The sequence below is a fragment of the Trichoplusia ni genome, chromosome 13 (genome assembly GCF_003590095.1).
Source record: "Trichoplusia ni isolate ovarian cell line Hi5 chromosome 13, tn1, whole genome shotgun sequence".
NCBI lineage: Eukaryota > Metazoa > Arthropoda > Insecta > Lepidoptera > Noctuidae > Trichoplusia > Trichoplusia ni.
The window spans coordinates 7,239,443-7,257,548 of NC_039490.1; the positions used below are offsets into that span (position 1 = coordinate 7,239,443).

At 34.2% G+C, this 18,106-nt stretch overlaps 1 protein-coding gene across 1 annotated transcript in view; it reads left to right on the forward strand.

Moving 5' to 3' along the window:
• Positions 1–1,122: 1,122 nt before the first annotated feature.
• Positions 1,123–18,106, forward strand: part of LOC113500307 (protein kinase C and casein kinase substrate in neurons protein 2-like) — a 56,361-nt gene continuing 39,377 nt past the window's right edge. The window contains exon 1 of the transcript XR_003401182.1: positions 1,123–1,445. The gene's annotated coding sequence lies outside the window, so the exon portion shown is untranslated. The remainder of the gene's footprint in view (positions 1,446–18,106) is intronic.

Sequence of the window (18,106 nt, forward strand, 5' to 3'; positions counted from 1 at the left end):
CTTTGTGTTTTATTTCCTATGATGTTTGTGTTGTTGGTTTAGATCCGCCATTGCATTAGCTGTTGATCCTCATCGCAGTAAAGTTTAAATAGCTAAGAATGATCTAGCTTTCATCATCAGTTTTTAAGCAATCAATGCATATAATGCCTCGAAGCACCTGCCTCTAACGCAGTTTACAAAGGAGCTGACAATCTCAAAACAGCTAAACTCATGATAATAAATCATATTTTAAAACATTCAGGCGGACCTATCCTGAATATACTAGGTCGGCAGCCAAACGGATTGACCGTTTTTTAAGTGTCTCACTAAGATTTTTTTCCTTTAATTCGGGAGTTCCACAAATAGTCAAGTTACATGCACAAGGCATCCAAAAACCGGTCAAAACAATCGTGGAACTAAAAATGCTTGTTCTTCGCGCGGATTGAACTCGCGACACATAATCAGTAGATTTAGCGCTTGGATTCTACCACTCGGGCTGTCAAAAACTCATCAAATGCCTATACTTGCTACAGATTTCAAATATATTTGTAATTAATAAAACATTTCTAATAAAACAACCATATAATTAAGCACAAAACAAAATATTTATCTACGGTATGTAAAATAAATGAAGAATATGCTGGACAAGTATCCGAACATAAACTTTGATTCATGAAAGACTATGTTGCCAGGAATAAAAAAGCTACCGCATCATAGGTAATTTTAGATTTAGATAGAAATTCAGTTTGATCAGAAAACGTTAGCACATTTGTTTCAGAAAGAAGTGTAATATTATATCTGTAACTCAATTTACTTTACAAAACAAAACTTATTTTAAAAATCATCTCATAATCGACACAAAAATGCAAGTTTCAAATGAACAGATCTCCTGTTCGTGAAGCTCCTGTTTTAGCCTTTAACAGTTGGATGTTTTTATCTCGATAGATATTTATATAATGTATGTTCAACAAATTTTTTAAATCGTCAGTTTACATTGTTGGCAATATCATATTATTAATTGTATTTGAATGTTCATAAACAGTGGTGTTTCACATGTAAATATATTTTAAGGGTATTTACCCTATTATTTGACAGTTCAATTTACGTTGGGTAAATTAATATTGTATATTGGTAACATAGACACACGTGAGTCAAGAAGTGGGATTAACGTGACTTTCGTTAACTGGCAACATTTTCAGTGATGGCCGATGTTTCAACTTGGACGGGATGCTAACGACCGTTGCCGAATTTTAGTGTTGAATTATATCAAGTTTCTAATAATTCGGTGTTTTTATGTGAATATTATAAATTCTAATAACATTTAGTGTGATATTGTGTGTTTATAGTGACTAAATTTCAAGTGTTGTTCATTAGAGAATGTTTGTTGTGCCCTCGCTTTAACAGGATCACTGGATAATAAAATATTGGATTACGGTTGCTGTTTATTTAATTGTTGTGGACTAAAGGTAAGTTGTTTTATTTTATGAAGTAGTCAGTTGGCTAGTAAAGGCCTTGAGTGAGGGTTTTTTGCCACGAAAGCTGTACGCGTGATATGCGACAGGCGAGCGCCCGGCCGAGATAACGGAAGATTATAGTAGATTGCAAAGATTCTGATAAGATTCCTTTCTTCGCGGCGTTACCAAGCCACCAGTGCACACCATAAAACCAGTCTGACGTACTTAACGCGACAAGTGTTAGAGGAAACTTGTTTGAATGTAACTAACTATGAATTGAACATGCTTCATGCTCTATTTCCCACTGAAAACTTTGATATAAATTGAGAAATCGCAGTGAGAGGTATTCATGCACCCATTAGAAATTTCGTGCAACTCATTTCACTTAGTTCTGCACCAAAAAATTGATACAAACATGTTATTTTCTTCATTAAAAACTTAGGTTAGAAAACTATTTTTATACATCAAACTTTTGTCGGTTAACAAACATTTATATTCCATGTAACTTTACAACATAGCCCTTTAAAAGTTAAAACTAGAAATTTATCACACCAAAAGTATTTATAAACTTATAATACATTATAATGTTAAAGACCAACAACACAATATAGTCAATGTAACTGGTGTGTCATAAAATATTTTTCCACCCATGTACTTGACCTATAGTGCTAAGAATTTTCTCACAAGTCTTATAAACATTGTTTTAAAACTATGTACTTCATAAATTACTATTATATTATTCTTAATAAGATAACATTCATATACAGATGTTATTTAACTTTGAGAATATTGGTTTATTCAACAATAACTTAAAAGTAACCAAATTTTATCTCAGTTGAACTTCTAATAGTAATTAATATTCTTTATACTTTAAAATTATCTTTTCAATGGATCTGTTACATATTATTAAACACCACAAACATGAAAATTAAATGAACTATAAAATTGTGTTTACTATAGTCAACCATCCTCACAGGGCTGTTCAGAATTCCCACCATATACCTAACAGTTTCATTACTCGATAACTGATAAGTATGGTAAACATATTTAAGTAGTATCACAACAGCACTGTTTATTCATGACATCATCGACTCATGGCACCTTCACAAGGCCGGCTAACTGCCAACACATTTGTTGCCCACTTGCAACACATATTGATAGCAATGTTATTAATGAATGTCCTTAAAGATGAATACAAACTTGGGTGTATATGAAATATTCATTTAGGTGAGTAAAAGAAAATGGTTGGGGGTATTTGCTAGATGGAAATAGTGGCAGGTAAAAAATTCTGTTACCGTAAGTTGATACATAAACCAGCAAATAATGATTCCTGGCTGATAAGATAATCATGAAGTACTTAAATATTTTTATTGAATACTGGATGCCATCAATTTCTATAAACAATCACCTGATTCTATTAGATTTCATATTTGAAAGAAAATTAAAACAAAACAAATGCCTTTAAAAGCATGGTATTTGAATTACAGACAAAACTATCTATCTATCTATCTACTATTTAGTCATAATTAAACCCATGTTTCTTAGTATATAAGTTATACTAAGAAACATGGGTTTAATTATGACTAGGAAAAAGAAAGTGCTCTTTAGTCTTTTATAGCTATTAACTAATTATATTACAGACGTTAGACTTTAATGAAAATAGATTTCTAATACCATGCAGGTTGCAGAATTAAATTATGACATTAAACATAGTAATTTTTTCTTCATATGGGAAACAGATGTTACATATATTTCATTTATGCCTACTTGAATTTGAGATGACTTTTATTTCTTAAAACCATAATACATACTTCGTTCTAGAACTATCAGACAGTTTACCTAATACACAAGTAGTATTATACCAGAATAAGAACAATACAAATACTTAAATTATACAGATAATATTTCTATACACCAGGAATGCGCCGTCTTTTAATGCCTCTGTTTTGCTTGTTTATACCATTATAAAACTCATCATCAATCCCTAATTGTTCAGGGTTTGTTATTGTAGCTCACCGAAGTACAAATCACTTAAATGTAGGAAAGAATCCATCTTATTATAATCTGTCTTACTGTTGACAATAGCAATAAAGTCGATATTCCCTTACCATCACATTCTTAACCCGTGTAATGTGTTACTTTACGTATTTCCTCAATGGGTTGCAAAGACATTAACACGTAAGGTTTAATTTTGTCCCGTCGCTTCACTCCGCGGTCACCTATTTGGCAAGTCGCCATGTTTACCAACACACTACAGCAAATCAAACCATGGTTTTCTTAAAAATCTCGTCATTATTTATGGTAGATTTAAATCGATGTTAAAACACAAATGGCCTTATGACTGCGGGTTATTAATTTGCAGTTATTTTTTTACGATAGCGATGATAATTTGTTTGTAGTTTGTGTCGCAGTGTCAACATACTGAATAGTTTTTTTTACATTATCTAAAACCAAACAATAATAGATTCGGTAACTACACTTTGTTATTTGATACTCATTATCGACCGTTTATTGTAAATGCTTTAAAACACGTAGTATCTAGGTACTATAAAACTCCATAGTAGTTTATTCTACATATAGAAACCCTATATTATCAAAAATACGAGACCTAATCTCGTACTTAATATTCTCCGAAAATTTTCCACTCTATGTTAAGCTGACATTAAGTTATTCATAAACTAAATGTAAAACAAATTAAAGTTTTCTAGTTTAAATACATAAATTGTATTTATTTCGCGCTCATAAACAAGATAATTTAGTTAATTCGAGTGTTAACAAGAACTACTTTTAATGAGATCAAGTGGTTTCAATATGAATCACCTAAACGTAATTAAGACGGTAACATTTAGGACGTGATAACGGTACAAGTTTTGCTATCGTATACCTACTTAAAATATACTAGAATCATAAAGTAATTCCAATTAAACCGAGCTATTAGTAGTATATTTTGGAAATTCTAATATGTATAAAATTAAATATTTTTAACGAGAGGAAGCCAGTGTCTTGCGTGGATATCAAGTGATAAAGCAGTTCTGTGTTCTTTTGGGATATAACCCTTACTCCTGTCCATAGCAAGTTCTCAAGGAAGTAAGTTCGTATATGTAAGTAAGCGGCATAAAGATAATTATAAGAACAGACAGAGTTCGATATTATTGAGATAAAAATGTTTTAGTAATATCGGGCAACACTTCGAGGATCCAATAAGAGATTTCAAATCATCTGATTCCGAATTACTTTCATGAAAATCACTAATTCTAAAGTTAACACTACAAATTTAACAATAAGAGTGTGAAAATATTCCTCGAAAGGAAAATATCCAAGATGACATGTAAGGATAATCCGCCATATAAAATAACATTTACAACTGAATGCTTGCCAAAGAATGGCAAAACGAATCGCTTAGCATTAGTTACATGTGAGTAAACTGCGAGAATGCGACCGAAATCGTCGGGGTTATGTTCGCTATTATAGTATTGTAACTTATGATCTTTTACTCATAAACTTTAGTTCATCTGGTAAAGACGTTACTCTTGAACTCTTCCGGTATATTAATGATTTAATATCCATTTAATAATATATGTTCAATTATTTGGATCAAAGACACAATACCTTATAGTCTAAGTACTACATTTTTTAAGCTCTTGTAAAGCTAGGTAGTAAGAAACCATATTTTTACCTCCGTCTCGAGTTAAATTCTGTACGACGATATTCTAGTCGTAATACAACCATGATCAGCTTAATTCAATTGTGCCAATAGTCCGTGGAGACAATATCCAAAGGCGTCTAGTTTAACAACCCTTCGTTAAACTAAACCATCTCAAAGTTCACAGTAAACAGAGGCTATATTAACCGTTTAATCGAATTTACTTAATCCGCTGCCCAATGTTCTGTTACCCAAGATTAAAGGCTTATATTTCAGAAGGATGATTACTTAGGCCTAAACTTTGCTTTAGTACGTCTAGGATTATTGAAAATGACTAGAATATAATAACTTTGTCGACCTATTTTGTCTATAGATGCCTATTTTTATAACTTGAATATGGGCAACCGCAAAAGTCACCTACGACCAATTTTTCTCAAAACAGAAAATTTTCAATGCCTCTTCGATATCTTCTAAAGGGTGTAAAATATCAATATGTCTTTCTAGAAGATCCAAATAAGCCAAATCGGTCATCGACAAGTAAAACGTGATCCGGGTATTCAACAAAATCCTCGTTTCATAAACTAACACCGCAAACTGTCCGGTTGTCCGGTAAGTCGGTCTCGGATTTAAGGCATCAATGGAATTTGGGAATGGTATAACGGCTGATTCGTTCAATATCGTAGAATATTCAAAAGTTGAAGGAAGTGGCGCTTAGTCTAGTCGATGGTGTTATTCCACAATTTGTGGCGCTAGCGAATTCCAACGCGACGCAATCCAACGCGGGAGACGTTACACGGTAGCTCTGAGCTCTGGTTAAGTCAGTAAAATTCTGACTACGCTTCATTTTCCTAAGAGGCAGGTGCCTGCGATGATGTGTTCGTATCATTATTAAGAAATTATATTGATCCTTAGCGTATTTATCTTTATAGTTAAGAGTTTATTTATAGCTAATCGCAATTTCATTTTTCTCTTTGTGAACCTTTCATCCAGTCAAAACCGTCAAAATCAAAATTATAGAAACTTATTGGACGGATGAGAAAAAATGAGAATCAAAAAGCAAATCAATAAATTCGGCAACATTACCACGGCAGCGTAAGGGCATTTCCCTCTACTTAATGTTCCATGGTCCGGCACGGCCTGACAACTTGGCAAGGTCGTTGCGCCTGTCACCAGACCTGTTCTCGCTCGTCTACGTAGCAATCTCAACTTGCAGAGAACAAAAATATATAAAACATTATGCCTCACCTCATAGGCTCGTGTAGTAATCGAGTTTGCTATTTTAAACGACCAATTTATGCATTGAATCTCAGCTATTTAAATATTCATTGAAAGATGACTCGTCTAGATCTGAACGGGACATATCGTGTTTTGTATTTGCTTGGAATGTACAATCAAACTTTTTTTTGAGACGATTCCCACAATAAAGAATTTAAAACTTGTGTACCGGGGGCTTAAACACCAAAGTCACGTAAAGGCATCCAGAGTCTAGATGTGATGATGTTTTTGCTTATGCTTTTCTGGATTCCAGACTTAGGACAAGCATTCGTGTATCACACAAACTACGATAAACACAAAAATTTTAATATTACAAAATTTGAGTTATAACTCGTTCTAATGTTTTACTCTTATTGCGAACTATAAATGATATTATTGGTATTAAAAGACTCCCGTTCGAATTAAGTACATTTTATAGTAGGTACAAATCTTTGCCCGCGGCAAAAACTAGTTCTATAAAACACAACCGCATATACGTCGGTAATGACAACTTAAAACAAGCCTATGACCTTTCTAGGAGTTCCAAAAATTTCGATCGAATTCGATTTTAGGGAAATCGGTAAAGTCGTAATTATAAACAAATTCGAATTTGGATTGTATACAAATAAGTTTGAGGAATATTCCAATGTCTCCTGAACGTCGTCTTATTTAAATTATAAATGTAGTTATTAATTAGCTCTAATTTCTTCTTGCTGATCACTAAGTATTGCATACATTGTTGAGCAATCGAAGCCATGACAGCATTTGCTGATATTGCCACTTTTTAATATTGTATGCATTCAATAAGTGACTCATACAAGGACAAAATGATATGTTCGACATAGTTTTATTTACCACAATGTATCTTTATGTAGTTTTAATGTATCTTTATTTTCAATGTATATGAATAATTTGTTAAAGAAAGTAGGTGGCAAATTAGAGTCACGTTCGTTAATTTATTACGTTTTCGATAAGTAAGTCATTATCGTTGTAATAAATATGCTAGAAAGTAACTAACTTTTATAGTTATATTAGGGTGAGTGAGACTCTTCCTTTGCGTGATAGATGTGTGACAAATTACAACAATATTTTATTATGTAGATGTTCTAATGAATTGGATTCAGTTGAATGCTGTTACATATAGCAAGACGTCTGGCTATCTGACGAGGTAACACTTCATGCTATATTGGTTAAGGTACTTTAAAGAAATCTAACAGTCTTGGTTTATTTTACAGAAAACTCAATTTAAAAATAAAACGCGACCAACAAAAATAATGTATTACCAAATCAATGTAGATACTACTGAAATATCAGTCGCTTATAATATATGTTTAATAAGTGATTCTTATAAACACATGTATTTTTTTTACTTTTTTTAAAGTACATAAACCATTGGTGTACCTATGGTAGTAAGACTGGATATCAAGAAATATAAAACATTAATATAGTTGAAATTAAACTACTTTTACGGATTTTATCGCGGTTTAATTTTAGATTTTAGTTCCAAAGGTTTCGAAACGTCGGGAACTAAAATCTAAAATTAAACCGCGATAAAATCCGTAAAAGTAGTTTCATTTCAATGTCTAACATTCGCGTAAACCTAAGAAACTACTATTAATATAGTTATTAATGCCTGAGCTATATCATGTATAGATGCAAGGATGAGACGTAACCACTGCGGTGAGTGGTGTCATTTCATGCGTTAACGGGATTAAACCTAGCTATTATCTGATCACACCTCTGACACAATGCTTGACACATTAGAGTTCAATGCTCTACATAACTGGGGACGTCCTTACGGCGTCAGTTTATGCGAAATGGCCTTGATTCACGAACGATGAACTTTGCTAAAGTGAATAATATCGATCGCCTAAAACGTTCGCTGGTTCATTCAGGCGTGGTGAATTTTTCTACCTCTACTTGGACGTTACTAACGGTAAGCGTATTTTGTTGGTTTTTCATTATACGTTTAATTTTAACTTCAAACATCTTGCTTATCAGAGACTCAAAAGTACTTAAATTACTTAAAACAATTTCAGTGACGGCAGAAATAAAAATAACCAAGATTCGCTGTACAGTAAATTGTAACACAATTTTGCAGTCAAGACAAAAGAATATCGGAACGAAAGTCTGACCCAATTTCACGTAATATTTTTAGAGCAACCTCTTTTAAAATGCAATTTCCGTGCCAGAAGCGATTTACCAAAACATCTGCGAGTATTTTCGATGTTTCACCTTGAAGTTCTAATCCTTCAAAACGGTTTATTAATATGGCAAGAACGTTCAAGCTCAAGGCGCTATTATTCCAATGTTGTCGTTTATCATAATATGCGACATGTGTCAACGACTCCGCATCTCAGAATAGACTCCGTAATTACTTAGTTGCCCTAAATTGGTGTTACGACCGCTGCGCGCTTAAAGTGGCGATAAAAAAAATCCACAATGACTCAATTCGTATCGCAAATTTTAGACCGGTTGTTAAAGCGTGGTTACTTGCGGAGGATTCCAGTAGCCGAGTACTGAGACCATATTTGCGATTATCTCCCTTCAATTTTATACGCAAAAACTATTCTTATTACTTATTCGAATCTAAATATACGTTAGCGTCTTGAGTCGCTTGACGGGAACCGCGAGTAAAACTGTTTTCTGTTATTACGAAATTCCTTGCATACGTTCCCACATTTTTTGTAAGGGTATTTACGTAAAATGGTACAGGATACAGGGTTCTCTTTTGTATAGGCTTCAAGTAATCACAATCATTTGACAAATGATTATGTACTAAGCTGATATTCTTCCCAAATGATAGTTTGTCAGGCGTGCATTGTCGTGATTAACATAACAGCTCTTGATACAACTAGGCCAAGTCATCCATTACAGCGTGCACATCATCATGTGGCTGTCAAAACTGCTCACGCCATTGTCGTATTAGGTAACGTCATGCAATCAGTTCTTCTGGCATCGGTCATTGTTCCTACTTATGGACGATGGCGCATACGTTACGGGCCTTGGTGAAATTGTTTAATTTCGAAATTGCAGCGATTCTCCGGCCGTCGAATAACTAATGATAGTGGAAGCACGCTCGAGCGCCCACCATGTTGCAACCAGCACCCAGGTTATTTCCGGAAGCGCTTAGAAATTGGACCGTGTGCGGTTTGCCGTCCGGACACGCCGACGTCAGTTTCAGCAATGGACCTTGTACCACGATTTCGGTTTAGCATAACGTTTCGCTTCCTGGATTTCCTCGCTTGCCGAATATTTCGGAAACCGTTATTAAACTGTCTAATAGCAATTTGTTTGGTCTTAAATTTAAGTGTTTTATTTGCAATGCGCGTTATCCTTCAATTATAAATTTAAATACAAGCAGGATAGAAACTAAATTTGATCATTCGCATTTTTAAACTTTGAGGCTTGGTATCGGCGTTAAATTCTCAATTTACATAGTAATAAGTTTTGGTTCGGTTTTAATTAAGTTGATTGTCCCATATCGATCGTGTTCGATGGCCGTCAATTCGTCGTGATTAGAGTTTTATGGTGCTATTCGAAGCCGCCGGCGCACCTCGGCGTTATGCGTGAAAATAGCCTTAATATCTGATTTGTGGCGGAGACCCACTTATTTTAATTCGGTCTAGATTCTCGGGTGCTTTCTTTTGAAATGTGTCATCATTTATGTACGAATAAGTTGGTGTGAGTAGGCGCTGTTATTAAATTATTAATATTATAGTAAGTACTACTGGCTTATTCATGTGATAAGAGATAATATTATATGTTATAGGATGCTTGTTGTTAATTACTGCCATAAATACATGATATTTCTGTTGGTGTGTTCAAATTTTACAAGCCGATATTTCCCAAATGACGAATATTCATATTGAATTCGTTGCGCTTTTTGTCATAATACTGAATTCAGCTTCAGTCATATTATCATTAAAATCGCCTACAATCACAAGTATCAAATTCAATACGAGTACTTGTAAAGAGCGTTAGATCACTATCGCCTATTGTAAAAAGGTGAGTGAAGTAGTGCGTACACTCAGATTGTCGAAGCACTAACCTATTTAGTTACGTCACTTCAAAGCAAATTGCTTATTAAAATATTACGAAACAATGTATTTGTTACTTGCTTACGAACCGTTAAAGAATCGACGGTTATCGTAGATGCCTATCGGTAAGTGCATCCACTAGACTTACTATGTTTCGATAGAGTGTTGTACCATGTAATGAAAATACGGTAAAGTGCGATTCAGACTCGTTATGCAGAGGGCACAAATAGGCTAAAGATAGACGAATTTGTGACCGTAGCTTAACGTCTAAATATCTAATCTATACTTCTGTACTAATATATAAAGCTGAAGAGTTTGTTGGTTTGTTTGTTTGAACGCGCTAATCTCAGGAACTACTGGTTCAAATTGAAAAAATCTTTTTGCGTTCAATAGATCATTAATCGAGGAATGTTTTAATCTATATCACATTACGCTGCAACTAATAGGAGCGAAGATACAATGGAAAATGTGGCAAAAGCGGAGAAAAATATTAATCTTCGAGGGCTATCGTTTAAAGATTCCTAACTTATATCTTCTAACCACGCGGACAAAGTCGCGGGCAACAGCTAGTTTTACTTATATCTGCAGAGGGTATACATTATCTGTAAAATCAATATTCAATTGTTTAGCTATCAAGGTTCAGATTGGTGGCATCATCGTAGCCTCAGTAATACAGGTTCCGCTCGTCTTGCCCGGCGCACTTGATAGTGTTTGTCTTGAATTTTTTTATTATAATACAGCCCTGGTACTTTTCCTTTTAGATTTTTGGTATGCTGGTAGCATAATTATCACTTTAAAAGCTTTAACGTTATTTAGTAATTGATTCCTAACAATTCAGTGATTATCGAACAGAATGGAATTATGTTCTTGTAGTTCACTAAATGCTATTAATAATAACAGCTCAACATGCTCGCGTTCATTGCTAATAAAACCTTTTTCACAATTTCTTTACAACATTCCGCCTTACCAAAACTAGAGTCGTGAACTGAAGAGATTACTTATTACTAGAGATGGGCCGAGTATTCTGTTTATACTCGGTACTCGGACTTTTTAATACTCATACGCTGCTGAATCGAGGTTTGAATGCCGAGTACCTATATCATGTTTAAGGAAAGCAATATATTTTGCAATTTAGGTAGGCGTTATTATAACAACATTGTTAAAAGGTATTTATTACTATTCAAGGAAATCTTTGACAATCGAACATGTAGTAATGAGAGGTTCACGTTTACGTGAAGTCGTAAGTTGTACGTAGGTACGTGTTTGTACTTTTTACTCGCGCGAAATGAGAATTTGATTGAACTACGTTACTTAACCGAGTAATCGGTTAAAAAATCGACTCGATTAAAACTCGATAGATACTCGGCAAAAGTGTTAACCGAGCGCATCTCTACTTATTACTCAAGGTCCCCGCTACGATCAAAACACCAATAAAATGTTAAACTTCTTCCTTTATCGATACATTTCGTACCTGTTATTGGCATCTGTTATGGTCCGTGTTCGCGGACCCGATCCTACATCCGTCTCAAACGATTCTAAACCTTTCCCCATACGAATAGAGGTCGTTATTGTATGTCAATGGTGCTGTAGGCTTTGAATGCGTGGGTCGCCGGTATTTTAATGGCATGGAGCCGGTCTCTCGACATGTTATTTTAGTTGCGTTTCGCTTTCCGTTACCGTTGAGTTGCTACACGAAAGATTAAGTATAAGCAAATTAAATAATTGACGGTACTTTGATATGGATTGAATTAAGGTGAAGTTTTTTGGTTGAAGAAAGTTTAGTGAAAGGGAAATCGTGGTTTTTGAGTCCAATATTTCTTTTTTATCGGCGATTACTTTTTAAATACTTTTAATGTAATTATTATTGGATACATATTGAGTCAAGATTAATTTCATATTTTTCGATCAGAAAGAGAAATATTGATTCATAGAACCAAACCAACACATCAAAATTCGTCTATATATATCTATTTTCACTGCAAGCAAAGTCCAGTTCATAGTTTGTTAGAAAAACATGGCCTTTTGAGCAATGTTTATCTCAAACACATCACACAGGCGTATAACGGTGGATACTGGACGTGTCCGCTAACATTGAAAAAAGTCCGCTCATGTGTAGACATAGTCATGGTATGAATTGACATTCTTGGGAGTCGGATATGTGTTCAAAGAACGAAGATTTTTGAAGTACGAACGAGTGAGAAAGAAAGCTGCATGAAGTAGGTTCAATTAATTTTTTATACTTAGTAGCTACTCGTCTTCGTGTCATCTTATGCGTCGAGTAGACAAAAATAGGTAATAGAACTTATTATATGTGTATAATGTTTTTTTTATAAGTACATAGTTAAATGTGATAAACGTTTCATTTTATAGTATTTTATTGCTTGTAAACTTAAATCGCTGCGATCTCGATTTAAGTTGTAAAGGTTTAACAGTAGTGAAGAAGTAAACAAACACTAGTAAAAAGATTACAGTTACTTTAATTTAAATGACATCTTAAGTTATTAACTTACTTTTAAACTGGGCATATAACAGAAAACTTATTTAAAAGCTTAAACTCATTTCGTAAGCTTTTTAATATTTTAATGAACCGTTCTTTCGGTTTAACCATACCGTTCGGTTACAAAAATCCGAAAAACGTGTGACACAGCGGTATGTACGGTTTTGGCAAAATGCCAGACGCCCCGACCTTTATCCACGAGTTCATTAGAAATACAATGTTAATTATAATGAATTGTATTGTTTTATGCCTTTATTTTCTGGAATGACTGGCGAAAGGTTGTTATATCCTCGAATACTTAACATTAATTAAACTTGAAGGCTTTCTTTAATGTATATCTGAGACTTCCGAATAACTTAAAATAGAAAAAGAATATTCTAAATTTCGCACCTTATGGTACATGGTTATGAGTACATGGTTTGATAAATATAAATTGTTACATAATTAGTGCCACAATGGGCAGTCGTATCGTTAAGCGACAAGTCTGTAAGAGACAACCTTTGGATGGATTTCATATTAAAGGATAAATATGGTATAATCCGATCAGAGCAAATTCATGTTTTTAGAAAATAAATTGTTCATAATCTACGATTAAGTACGATACGATTTGTCAATATATTTACGGAAAACCTTAAACCTACAAACCAAATCTACATGACAAACGCCCTTAAAATACGCAGATAAAACATTTTCTGCCGGATTTCTTTACACGCGTATTCGACAGCGATCACAATTCACGCACGCGTAAAATATTCATCCTGAACGGAAGCTCGGTAAGTACATCAGGGCTCAACCCGGGCCTAATCCCCTTTGAGGCCTCGAAGACCAGGATCGATAGGCCTTATCTTGTAAGATCAGCAACGAAAGATGCTGGAAAAGGTCAGATTTGGAAACTTCTGTAACCGCTTAGTGTTTTCTACTGTGTACTTTTTGGTCAACTCCCATGTCCGTGTTTAGGATCATTGTTTTCCAGTTATGTGTAGGGCCCTTCGCTACCTCTTACAATACTGGCTTTCTGCATGTTTTCCGTAGATTTCCAATGTTGTTAAATTGTTTTGTCCCGTATAGCAGTTGTTTTTACTAGGTCTTGTAAATCCCTCAATGTACTTTAATTTTTGTTACCTGACTGTACCCTAAGATTATGTTAGGGATCCGGTGTTAGTTCAGCTTTTTTTCATCTTAACCTTCAGATCCTTTTATATATGGTTTCTGAATTGCTTTTATTATACCTTGTCAAAGTCTGCGTTGAATTAGACAGCCAGTCTTACTAAGGTATTCTTTATTGTGTAGTATAAAGAGGGTTTTTTATGAAACCAGTGAAACTGGAATTTGACCCCAACATCCCATCATGCGAAAAGTAGTTTATCTGGTATTCAAAAGCACAAAAGCATTTCTGTACCTTTTGAATAGGTACCTTATTCAAAAGTAGTCCACGTGTTAATATTAAATACTAATTAGGCAGAATTCGATGTTTAATTGATTTTATATTGACACAACATTTTGATTCACGTGACCTCGTTAAAAAACTGACAACATCAGCATAAGTAGTCAATTAACATAATTAAATACGTTTTAACGTTCTTGTCGAACCGGTGAACGTTATTTTAATGGTATGATGGTGTAATATGTTTAACTACGCTTTTATGAGGGCCACACGAGTGTCTGATTACGACTATTGAAGAAGCTTATCAGATGAACGTTAATTAAGATGAGCTCTCTGGTTCAAGTTCAGGGAGCCTACAACCACGTCTAAGGGAGATGCCGCTATAAGCCTTGTATTGTGCTCTCACGCTTCCACAACCATAGGTCTCTACGATGGACTCTCAAGTTAGGTATCATAATATATTCACAAACTATACTCAGTTATAAGTTACCTTCAAGGGTTTCTGTGAAGTGGGATGTAGATTAAAAAATACATTTTATGTTCAGGAAAGTGTAATTAATGACTACGACTGTTAATAATATCTTCTAAGATTTGTATGTATATATTTTGTTTTCAGTATTATTTTATTCTAGAACAGGTTGCATGAGACACCCCAGAGACGAAAAAAGTACTTCGAAATAAATTAAAGCCTTAAATGCTTGCCAAAATTTATATGAAAACAGTTTTTTTTGGGATTCTGTCATTTTTGATATGGTTGCATAAGCCTCGAAAGACGGTACGAAAACTATAAAATGAAAGCCTATTCAGTAGTTACCTACTAGCTAAAGAATAAGACAATCGTCATTTCATTTAATATTCTTAAAAGCAAGCAGTGGGTACCTTATACGCGTTAATAACTTAAAACTTCAAAGGCAGTTGGAGTTGATATAATTACAACCTATACCTGCTTTACCTCGCTTAATATAAGGTCAAGTAGAGAGCTTTGGAGAGGTCGGTCAAAGAGAAAATACTCAAGGAAAGGCGAAGCCACGACAGTACTCATGCAGGGTCAAGAGCTTCAGCGCACTCGGAAATATTACAAACGATCTCAATCTAGATAGCAAGGTTTTAAATTATGTAAGATCTGTGCTTATGCTATTGAGGTCTAAAGCGTAATTGTTAGCATTGTTGAAGAAAACTTGCACAATTAGAGTATGCGGTTCGTGGGATACAAAGTAGATAATCCCGTAATCTCGGGGTTAGAAAGTCGACCGGGATAGGATCTTCTAGGTACGATGCACTGCCCGAAACATAGCATATTCATAAAGGTCTTTTTCTTAACATACTATTAATCAAACTGTACTACTCATGTAACGGTTTTAGAAACGAGAAACCTCCATATGCCATGTAGAGCATTCTCTCGCTTCTGCAATGCCAAAAAAACCTTTATTTCGTAAGCTGGGCTTAGAATCTTCATACCTATTCAGGCTATCCTCTTTAGGGATAGAAGTGAGTAATGTCAGACTCTTAATGAATAAACCTGAATCGCCGAGCAAGGTCTCCCGCGTTTTGCATGGCTAAACGCATGCAACGCATTGCATTGCCTACATGGCAATGCATTAAAACTCATCACGCACAAGACCAAAATTCCTGCTCCTAATACCATAGTACCTACAGGCATATCTGATACAAGTGTACTCACAGAATTCCATCTAGAACATTAAAATAACAATACCATTATTTAATAGAAATAGAACAATGATTTTATTTATTCGGTCAATTGGTGATTGTACTTTATCGACTACGAAACTCGGTTATTATATCAGTAAAAAACAATAACGCATTCATGTAATATATTTACCTCAATATATTGTTATTGCCTACGTAATAGAATATTTATATTTGTTTATGAAATCTCGATAGGTATCCTTAAAGCGGAAAGATGATAAATGATAACATAAATAGTAATTAATCATCTTGTGTGACTCTGTACATGATAAAGCTTATTTTGTGATAAAGATGATTTAATGGTCAGATTCCGAATATGGAGGAAGAATGCACATCGGAACTATCCTAAATGACAGACTTTAATTTCCCTAGTTGTAAATCAGCTGTTATTTGCAACTCCTAGGGTCTATGAACAAACCACTGCATAGTTTAAACACCTTTTTATCGCAGTCAATTCTTGTACTTGACAGATATAAGATTCATTGTATTTGTATTTTTGACAAAAATCTTTACTTTTTCATTGAGTCATCTGAGCAAAGAAAATGTTAATTCCAAAATGACACTTGGTATTCATTACATTTTTATTTTCATTTTCAATCATGGTCTGCTCTAAGTCCTCATAGTACCCTAATACCATAACAACATCTAAATAGCTCGAGGTTAGCAACATACTCCAAGCTAGCCAGATGACTGACAGACAACGGAAGCCATGTCATTCATCATCTACTGATTGATTTTAATCTTGCCAAATTAAATAATGGCCACCAAGATACTGTGTGATATGTAGGTTATTGAGGCTAGACATCTGTTGATTGATTTTAATCTTATAGGCTGTAAATAGAAGAGTTATTTTAGAACAAATACCTACATCGTTAAAGTGTAGTTGTGGTTTTAACAGGTAAATGTAACCTAATCATTGGGTCGTACTGAAATAACGTTTTAAAATAAAAGTATTGTGTATCAGAAGAAATTCAAAGGACGTAAAGTTAGAGAGCTAGGTGCAAAGGTGCGAGTAAGTTTGCAATTCGTTCAAATTAAGTATTATTGTAATTTATTTAGTCAACTCTTATCTACTCATAACTAGTCGAATGAAACTGGCGTCAGATCAGATGAAAATTTAGATAAGCAAAATAGATCAAAATAATTTAATTCCAATTATTAATTTAACCCACCAATTAAAATTCGTGGTAAAATTTCTACGAAATACAAACTCATTTCTCGTGACCTCCGATTTCAATTAAAATTTCATCTAAGACAGGGCAAAGGAACTGCTGTTATACAGCCTTGAACTAACCGAGTTTTGTTAACGAAGTTGGGACAGCTAACAATCGACTTTGATCTCAGCGGGATACCTGTATCAATGACCTTTATCAAAGGGTATACCCACAAAAGATATTTACCAAATTATACATTGCCAAGTTATCAACTTAACAAGTGTTGGAAATTGTCTGAAAAACTGCAATGTAGCACATAATATTGAATGAATAGATACGGTGACGAATTATGACGTGTCGATTCCTGTTTTACTTTGTAATACGCTTGGAATTTGTCCAAAAGATATTTATAATACTCCATAATCATTAAGATTAATATAAATATCGTAACAGCTGCGTTTGTTGAATCGAATGATGATGTCGGCAGAATTCGTTAAGTTATTATATTATCGGTGTCATTCCGTAGAAAATTCATATTCATTTACGACAACACAAGAATACACAACTTAAAAATAATTTACTTTCTTGTTATGACCACTATTCCTAATTTATTAATATTCACACAATCTGATTAAAAATAATTTTGTCTGTTTTTTGAATTGCCCAAAAACTCTTAATTTTTAGTACAATGCAACGATACAGTTTCTTAGCTTGTAAACCCGTTTTCAGCGTACTACGGTCAAGGGATCAAAGCTAATTCCACTCAATTGACTTTACCCGAAGATCTAAACAACGTCTTACTAGCCGTAGGGTTTTAGTTTCGTAGCCAAGCTAGATAATGGCTTAATAAAGAAACTAATTGTTATTATTTCTGAAGGCCATATAGGTGACACACTGCTGGACTTAGGCGTTTTGCCATGCAGGGAGGGATTTTTTGAGGAAATCTGTGTTTCAAATATTGGACACTAAAACCGCCAACCCGCCGCAACTAGCT